General features: G+C 61.8%; 1 long non-coding RNA gene across 1 annotated transcript; it reads right to left on the minus strand.

Annotated features, from left to right (window-relative positions):
* Positions 1–4336: 4336 nt before the first annotated feature.
* On the minus strand, positions 4337–4920 carry LOC111520679. Its single transcript, XR_002724739.1, has 2 exons — positions 4739–4920; positions 4337–4567 (listed from the first exon to the last, which is right to left on the minus strand). It is a non-coding gene; the product is annotated as an uncharacterized LOC111520679 (long non-coding RNA).
* Between the last annotated feature and the right edge of the window lie 4169 nt (positions 4921–9089).

The following is a 9089-nucleotide window of genomic DNA, read 5'->3' on the forward strand; positions in this document are numbered from 1 at the left end:
CTGGACGGTCGCCTGTGACGCACTTGTCCCCTCTTCCCTGCAGACCCCCAGGAGCTAGATCCCCGCTGCATGCTCAGCTCCCCGCGACTCCCGCTCACACCTACGGAGTCACAGCCCCCTTCCCACGACCTCTTTGTGGGGGAGAAGGGAGGTCATCAGGCTAGATCAGGGCCTCCATGCGCCCCAGGGGTCAGCACCTGCCCATGTGTGGGCACCTGGGCCTCCGTTTCCCCAGCTATACAATGGGCTACCCAGCCTCAGGGTTGCCAAAGGCCCCTTCTAATTGCAGGGCCTTTTTACAGTGCGGCCGCCGGCCGCCGGAGCTCCTGTCACCCTCCAGCCCACGGAGGCTGAGTCTGGATCCCCTGTCTTCTGAGACGTCCCTGGTGCAAACTCCTCTCTGTCCCTGGGGCTTCTCCTTAGTGTGGAGGGAGGCAGGAGTCTCCTTTTTCTCACCACCTGGAGATGGCGAGAGTGAGGCCCAGGGGGCCCTGGGAACTGGAATAGATAGCGGGAGGGCTCCTATAATCAGAGAGACCCCCAGGGGACTAGATCTCTCCAGTGGGGTAAGGTCAGGGCTGGGGGTCTGGAGGGGCCAGACCAGAACCTAGAGGATGCCCTGTCTTGTGGGCCAGAGTTGGGTGCAGAGTCCAAAAACCAGCCTCAACCCCTTCCTGCTTCCCCAATGCCTCTGCCCCACCCACTGCCCCCAACCCTTGTCCACTTGCTAGAAGATGGAAGGGATGGGTCAGGCATCCGGTTTGCGGGAGCCCCTAGTTACCCCCATCTCAGCGGGTTGCATCAGGGCTCAAAGCTGAAGGAATAGGGGAGGACACAGTCAGGCCGTCACTTCCCCTTTGGTACAAACCTTTTGGGCAAACCGCAGCCCCAGCTTTGCACCTGCCTCCGGATTCCCTGGCCCCTGTAGACGTGGCTACACATTGGAGAGGCGATTTTCTGAAGCAAGACTAGGTTTGGCTCTGGAACAGGGTCCTTTCGGTGCCTCGGTTTCCCCTTCTCTGGTGTGGGAGGGGGTGCCCTCCAGCCTGCCCAGCTGGGGGCTGGAGGCGGCTCTATGCTGACCACAACACCCAGGGAGAGAGCGGGCCTGAATGATCTGGGTCCCCAGCCTGAAGTGGCCTGATCCAAGTCCTGGGGAGGGATACAGTTGAAGAGGACCCCTGTTAGTACTCGCTGCTTAGGGCTCAGCATTTAGTAAGTGCCTGCGGTTTACCCAGCATATTCTCCTCACTCAGCCCCAGAAAGGAGGAAGTCAAATCATAATTTTTCTGGGTGTCTCTGGCCTAAGGTGGGGAGTAGTGGCCCTCGAGCTCCCCGCTTCATTCCTACATCAGCCCAAGTGCTAACTCCCGCCCCCTGAAGTGTCGGTCCCTAAACTTTCCAGTTCCAGGGTTCAGGTATAATTTCTGGAGTTTACATAAGTACACCCATCTTCCAGGTGGGAAGAGAGGGGCAGGTCCGAACAGTTGCGTACCCCACTCCCTGTGCAGATGCTGAATCTGGCGGGAGAAAAGTGGCCGCACAGGGCCCCAGCCTGAGCTCCTCAATCTCACCCTCCAACCATCACAGATAATTAAAAATAATCGTGAGATCTAAAAATCAATCAGCCGCCATAAAACGCTAGCATCCCAGGCTCAAGGAAGGGCAGACCAGGTGCCGGCTGGGGGTCTCTATGGTGGGAGGATACCAAGGTGGAAGGAAGTCCCCCAAATGCCAACGTGGGGGAGCTCCTCGGGAGCTGGGATTATGCCGGCTTCCTTTTTAATGTATTTTCTACAGCTTGATTATTGTGTTCATTTTAATAGCAAGCGTGTGTGGCTTTTCTAGCAGGGAAAGCATCCATTTTGAAAGAGAAGAGGAGGGTCAGGGACTCTGAGAGGAAGGGGGCCTCTCGCCTCTGCTGCCTCAGGACACCCTAAAGTAGCCACAGACCCGTTTCAAAGCTCCCTAGACTTGGAAGGGGCAGCCCAGCCTGGTGGACCCAACCCTGTCCAGATCTGCGAAGCCCCTCACCCCTCTCTTAGGCTGATGGAGACTTGGACTCCCCCAGGGATGGGGATCTCACTCCTGGTAGGGGCCGTGGTCCTGCTGGGAGATTGAACAGAAATTTGCTTGCCCCAAGAGAGGGAGTGTGGCCCCCTGGAGCCCCCAGCCTGTTTCTCCCCATCAGCAGCGGCCTTTTAGTAATTAGTAAAATAGATTTGAGCCGGCCACGGGGCAGGCCGGCTGCCCAGGCCCAGATCGATCCTGGGTCATTAGGCAAATTGTGGGCAGGGGGAGGGGTGGGCTGGATGGGACAAGAAGTCCCTCTTCCCTGCCCCACAGGGACCTCAGCCACCTCGAGGAAGCTCTCTGGCCTCAGTATCCCCTCCAGGAAAATTAAAGTTTGACTCCCAGAGCCTGAGTCTGTGTCTGGGAGTGGGGGAGGAGGACCTTAGTAGGTGCTGGGCTGCCCCAGACCAACGCCCACCCTCTCTGTGCCCGACCTGCCTCTGGGAGGAGTCAAAAAGGGCAGCCTCTGGTCCTGCCAGTGTCAGGGCTTGGTGAGTCCCACCAGTGGAGGGGAGGATTGGGGGGCTCCACCCACGCCCCAGGAGCGCGCACTCTCCATGGCTTCAACCTCCCTAAACCAACCCCCTAAGCTTGAACCCCCTCTTTAATCCTCTACCCCTCCCCCACTTTTGGACACACCACTTTTCCTTTTGTGATGGACTCTCCCATTGCAGCTACAAATATCAAAGGCAGAGTTAGATACCTCAAGTTTTCCTTTCCTGGGGCTCCCCCAGAACCCTCCACGGTGCGCCCCCAACTGACTTTCTGATTGGATTTATCTCCCACCGAAATGAAAGCGTCCGGGCTCTGCGCACCCCTCCCTGCTTTTATGAAAGCGAGGTTTTACTAAACGATGGCAATGAGTGCCCGCCCCACCCAAGCCCAGCCCCAGCCCTAGATCCGCCCTTCTCCCACTCCCGCCCCCGAAACCTGCGGGCGCCCCAAATCCCGGCCTCCCGCGCCTAGTATGTGGCAGGAGTTCTCCCTCTGGACTCCAGCCGCCTTCGTTCGGGCGGGGTTCGGGGATTTTGTTTAGATTTGGGGGGAGACTCTGGGCTTTTCCGGCCTGGCGGGGGTCCCGGCAGGGCTGAGCGCGCAGCTCCCGAAGGTTCCACGTTGGCCATGGGGACGTCCTGAGCTCCCCACCCCGGGCGCGACTTTGGGGTTTCGCCCCTGGCGGGCCCGACGTCCCGGATTTCCTGCCCCCAGTTGCGGGGCGCCCGGGCAGCTCTGGCCGGCGGGTGGATGCTCCCGCGGGCTCTTCGGCGACAGCTGTGCCCGATCGATCCCCGCGCCCGCCCGGGCTCCGTTGCCCCCGCCGTGGCAAGAGGCTCCATCGAATCCTCATCGCTCTCGGGCTGCGCCGCCCGCCTCGCGCTGGGCAAACACTGCGCTTGTTTGCACCGGGGCACCGGGGCTGGGCGGCCGCGTTTGGCCGGGGAGCGGAGGGGGTGGTCCCTGGGGCCCCGCGTCCTCGTCCTCTCCCTCAGCAGCTTGGCCTCCGTCGTCCCGGAGTTCTGGGACACAATTAGAGGAGGGAATTCCACGCCCCCTTCTTGGGGCTCTGGAGGGCAGGCGCCGGAGACCGCCGGGCGCAGGACTTCGGCCGCATCGCCCGGGCCGCGCCTCAGTTTCCCCATCTAGAAAGTAACACCCTGGGGCCGGGGCATCCGAGGGCGCCCGAGGGGAGGGGAAGGGTCCGGGCTTAGGCGGGAGACCTGGCTGCTCTCCTCTCGCGGCCTCCGCCTGCTTTGCTTCCTCTGCGCCCAGCCCGACCGGTGCAGGTCAGAGCCGGGCTGGGGGCTGAGGAGCAGCGGGAGGGGTCTGGGGACAGGAACGCGCCCCCCCTCACAGGCCTGGACCCCTCCTCACTGGGCTCCGTTGGAATCGTCTCCCCGCAGCGTGCGCTCAGGAGAAAACCAGTTCGTTTGCTGTAGTTTGGGAAAATGGGGCTTGGCGGCGAGGGGCGCGGGCTGCAGCCCCCGGGAGGGTGCGCGGGAGGGGAACGGCCTGGATCAGGGGTTGGGGGCCTGGAGAACGCCCCCCTCCCGGGCTCGGCTGACCGCCTGGGGCCTGGGCGCTGCAGGCTCGGAGTTCCCCGACGCAACGAAACCCGCGTTGGGCGCCGCGCTCCGAAGGGGCCCAATCGTCGGCCCCGCGGCGGGGTTCGCGGCCCCCGCAACTGAGCGGGATCCCGGAGCTGAGTTAAACCACCTGAGCGCCCTCCCTGCCCTGCCGGAAGACGGGCTTCTTTGACCATTTAAAACATGTAAATATCTAGATTTCATTCTCTCCATACTCCTCCGGGATGGAGGCAACCCGCGGATCCTGGAGTGGGGCTCGGCGGCCCGCGGTGAGCTGGTTTCCAGAGGCCCCGGGTTAGGCGACCCGAGCAAGGCTGCAGCGGAGCTGCCCTCGGAGCGTCTCCAGGGCCGCCGGCTCTGCGGGACCCGAGCTCGCCGGCTTGGACACCTGGGAGTGTCCACTCTGCACCCTGAAAGCTGAGACGAGACGACAGGCGAGTGGGGGGAGGACAGGCCTGGGGGCTCCCACTTCGCAGACGCAGAGACAGAGGCCCTGGTCGGGAGTGAGGACCCCGCCCTGGGATGGTCCGAGGGGCGTCCCCGGGTGGGTTAGGCTGGGCGCATCTGACTCTGAGCCTCACCTGGGCCTGGCCTGTTCCGGGCAGGGATGGCGCCTCCATTAAGGCGCCGTTTATCAGGACACGCCCGGGCCGTTTCTGCTGGGTCAGGAAGCGGGGAAGGCAGGGCACCCCCTCTCCGCAAGACTGACCAACGCCCACGTCCTTGCCTCTCTCTTTGGGTCTGTCTGGTCTCCTGGACCTCTGGGTGGGGAGGGGGTGTTGGACTGGGGAAGGGGGAAAGGGGAAGGAATTTGCAACTCCCCAGGCAGAATCTGCAGACGGGGCGGGGGGGGACGCGGGAGGGGAACCAGGTCAGGTCGTTCAACTTCTCAGGTCACTCCTGCTCCCCTGCCCCCACCACCCTAGAGCTGCTGCCTCAGCCCCTGTCCCTTCCTCTGGGGCTCCCATAGTTGGGGAGGGGAAAAGTCATCCCCATCCCACTGAGATCAGGACTGGGGAGGCGGCAGTCCTCCCTTCCTGGAGGAGGAGTCCTGAGGTTGGGTTTTGAAGGATGTGTAGGAGTCCAAGTCAGGTAGGCCAATGGAAGGATGAAAAGACTCCGTGTAATCTGAGGAAGAGGCCGTGGGGCTGGGGAGGCGTCTGGCATTAGCCCAGTTTCCGGGCCCTCACAGGACTTCATTAGGGAATGTTTGTTGAATGAGTCAATGAGATAAAACTGAATCAAGCTGGAGTGTGTGTGTGTGTGTGGGGGGATGTGTTCAATGCCAGGCTCACGGGGGGCTTGGGCCTTCTCTCCCTGGCTGTGAGGCCAAGCAGGGAGGGTCCCAGGTGGCCCTTAGAATAATCCCCCTGCCCCCCAGGTTAGTACGCACCCGGGGAGGGCATCACAGGCGTGGTGGGGTAGAATGACTCAGCCCTCTCCGCGCTGTGGGGCGTGTGTGTGTGGTGAGGGTGGCTGGGGCAGCTTTTGTCCCTGGGCCAGCAGGTGAGGCACCTTGTGCTAGAAGCTTGTTTCTCCCTTTGTTCAATCAGCAGCCTCCTTCCGGATCGCCAGGGGTGGGGTGGCGTCCCCAATTCCTTGGGGGAGGGGTGCATCCTGCAGGTCCCCGCTCTGTCTCCCACCCCATGCCCACCATATCTGCAGGGAGCTGGGGGTGGGGGTACTTTGAGGAAGCATCTCTAATTATTCCCATTTTTCAGATAAGGAAACTGAGGCACAGGGAGGTCCTGAGATGTGCCTTAGGCCCCCAGTCGGTGAGCTGACCTCAAGCCCGAGGGACTGGGCGGCCTAGAGCTGAGTCCCAACACGCTGAGTCCCAGTGTGTGCATGCTGTGTGGACACGCTGTGCATCCAGTCCGGCTGGCGGTGAAGCCGGTCTCTGGAGAGGGTTGGCCACACTGGGAGTCTCAGCTGAGTTCCTGGGTAGAAACGCGGATCTCAGTTACAGAGAACGTTCCCTGCACCAGGGTCCCCCTCCCACCCAGCCGTTCAGACGATCCCAGGGAGCACAGGGACCTGGCAGTTGGGGAAGCTCTTCGGCCTGAGCTGGAGGGGTCCCCCGTTGTGGCCCATGAGCCGGCCAAAGGCATGCGGGGGATTTGAGGAACCGGCTCCCAGCATCCACTCCTCACTCCAGCCGCACTGGTTAATCATTAGAGGCAGCAGACAGGGGAAGGGGCCAGCCGCCTCCTGCACTGGCCATCGCCTCCCCACCTCCGAGTCCCAGGCCTGGAGCCAGCGGAAAGAAGAGCCAGCCCTGTGGGGCCCTTGGCAGGGCCCATAGGGAGTCCCAGAGGAGCCTGTTGGTTGGGGAAAGCACTTGTGGGATGTGGGAGCAGAGACTTCTCTCTGGGCCTCAGTTTCTCCCACTGGGAAGGCAAACTTAATGCTCTTGAACGGTGAGGGCAGGATGGGAGTCTGTGAGGCTCCTCCTCCCCCTCCTCCTCCATCCTCCTCCTCCCCATCCTTCCCGCTCCTCCTATGCCCTCCTCTACTCTCCTTCCCCCTCTTCCCCCCTCCCATTCCTCATCTCCCTCCTGGCTCCTCCCTTTCCTTCCTTCTACTCCCCCTCCTTCCAGCCCTCCCCTCCTCCCTCCCAGCCTCCTCTCCCTCCCCCATCCACTGTTCCCTCTTCCTTCTCCCTGCTCCCCTCGCCTCCTGCCTCCTCTGTTGCTCCTTCCCCCCCTCCCTTCCCCTTGGTGCTAACAGCTGGAATTGCTGTTTCTCCCACCTCCCTAACGAGCACGGGACCGTCCCAGCAGCCTGCAGTTCTGCTCAGTAATCGCCTCCATGATAACTCCCCGCACCTGGGCTGGGCAGGAGCCGTCGGCTTTGCTCTCTTCCTCCTGCTGGCTTGAAGCAAAACCAAACAAAATGCTTCTGTTATGATTGAACTCCCCGGGCGCCGGGAGGCGAGAAGGTGGCATTTCCCAGGGATGGATTGGAGGGGGAGCCTCCTGCAGCCCCTCATCACCCCACCTCTGCCTGGAGGTGAGAGTTGGGGGGTTCCGCAGAATGGGAAGCGTCTTCCTCCCTGTGGCCCCAGTAGGAGGGTCCCCTGGGGGCTGCCAGGCCTGGGGGGCAGGGGCTGCCTTGGGGTCACAGCACGGGCTAGAAGAAGAAGGGGTGGGGGAGGGATGAAATCATCCTGTTGACCCCTTGCTTTTACGGATGAGGAAACTGAGGCAGATCTAAGGCTCTTGCCTCCCGGAGAGGGCGCCTCTCATTGCCTGGAGAAAAACCAAAGACCCCCGCTCGCAGAGGGGAATAAAAGAGGGGGGTGGGCGTGTGTCCAGCCAGCTCTGTATCTCCATGGGTGGGTTCCCCGTTTCACAGGTGGGAGCCCGGGCTCCTGAGAGCTACTGGGTGATCTCCGTGGGGCTGCCTCGTGGGGCAGGTGACCTCTGACCCCAGCCTGCCCAGCTCCGTCCACCATAGGTGCCTCGTTCTCAAAGCGCTTGCCTGGTGTCCGGGCGTCACCCTCTTGGGGTTGAGGGTGGGTTCGAGACTCAAATCCCAGCCCCACCCTCATTTCCCTTATCAGGGACCCCCCTGGAGCCTCAGTTTCCCCATCTGTGGAATGGGGTTACAACATGCACAGTGCACCCTTGAGGACAACTGATAGCGCTCAGGAAAGGCTGTGACGGGGCGGCCGCCAGGCTCTGCCCACCCCACAAACAGCAGGGGCGGAGTGGTGGGGGAGGGCAAGGCACCCTGGGCCAGGCTCAGAGGACAGAAGCTGGAGGGGGGAGGAGGAGGTGAGAAAAAACGATGAGGAAGAAGGGATGGGGAGGAGGGGGAGGGAGGAGGGGAACTGGAGGCTTCCCAGAGGAGCCCCCCTCCCACCCACAGCCCTGTGCTGCTGCTGGAATTGATCCTCCCATCGATCCTGGGGGAGCTGGAGCCGTGGGGCCAGCTCTGCTCTGGAGGCCAGGAGGAGGCCAGGGCGAGGAGGAGAGGTTTGCACAAAGGGAAGGGAGGCTGCATTGTCCCTCCGCACAGATTCCCTCATAGTCCCTTGAGCTGGGTGGTGCAGGCCCCACTTCACAGGTGAGCAAACTGAGGCCTGAGGGGCGGATTCTGGGGGAGGTGGTGCCGGGGCTCCCGTGCAGCTGGAGTTGGGCGGCCTGGGGTTCACCAGCCTCAGTTTTATGGGTTCATTCCGTTTTCCCTGTGGACAACAGCCCTGGTTTTCTGTTCCTTCGACCTTCCTGGGGCTGCGGCTGTTTTTGGATTCCTCTCAGTGGGGAGAAATGCTGGGGCTGCAGGAGAGGAGTGAATGGGGTGCTCAAGGCAGAGACCAGGACTCCTGGGAGCCAGCTGGCGTGGGGCCGGGCTGGGATGGGGGCCTGGATTCTGCTGCTTCAAGAATTGTCTGGCTGTGGCTCAAGCCTGTAATCCCAGCACTTTGGGAGGCTGAGGTGGGTGGATCACCTGAGGTCAGGAGTTTGAGACCAGCCTGGCTAACACGGGGAAACCTCTTCTCTACTAAAGGTACAAAAAATTATCCAGGCATGGTGGCAGGTGCCTGTAGTCCCAGCTACTTGGGAGGCTGAGGCAGGAGAATCGCTTGAACCCAGGAGGCGGAGGTTGCAGTGAGCCGAGATTGCACCACTGCACTCCAGCCTGGGTAACAGTGACACTGTCTCCAGAAAAAAAAGAATCAGGCCTCAGGCCGGCCGTGGTGGCTCACGCCTATAATCCCAGCACTTTGGGAGGCTGAGGTGGGTGGATCACCCTGAGGTCAGGATTTCGAGACCAGCCTGGCCAACATAGTGAAACTCCATCTCTACTAAAAATAAAAAAAATTAGCTGGGCATGGTGGCGGGTGCCTGTAATCCCAGCTACTCTGGAGGCTGAGGCAGGCGAGTCCCTTGAACCTGGGAGGTAGAGGTTGCAGTGAGCCGAGAT

The sequence above is a fragment of the Piliocolobus tephrosceles genome, unplaced genomic scaffold (genome assembly GCF_002776525.5).
Source record: "Piliocolobus tephrosceles isolate RC106 unplaced genomic scaffold, ASM277652v3 unscaffolded_20041, whole genome shotgun sequence".
Classification (NCBI taxonomy): domain Eukaryota; kingdom Metazoa; phylum Chordata; class Mammalia; order Primates; family Cercopithecidae; genus Piliocolobus; species Piliocolobus tephrosceles.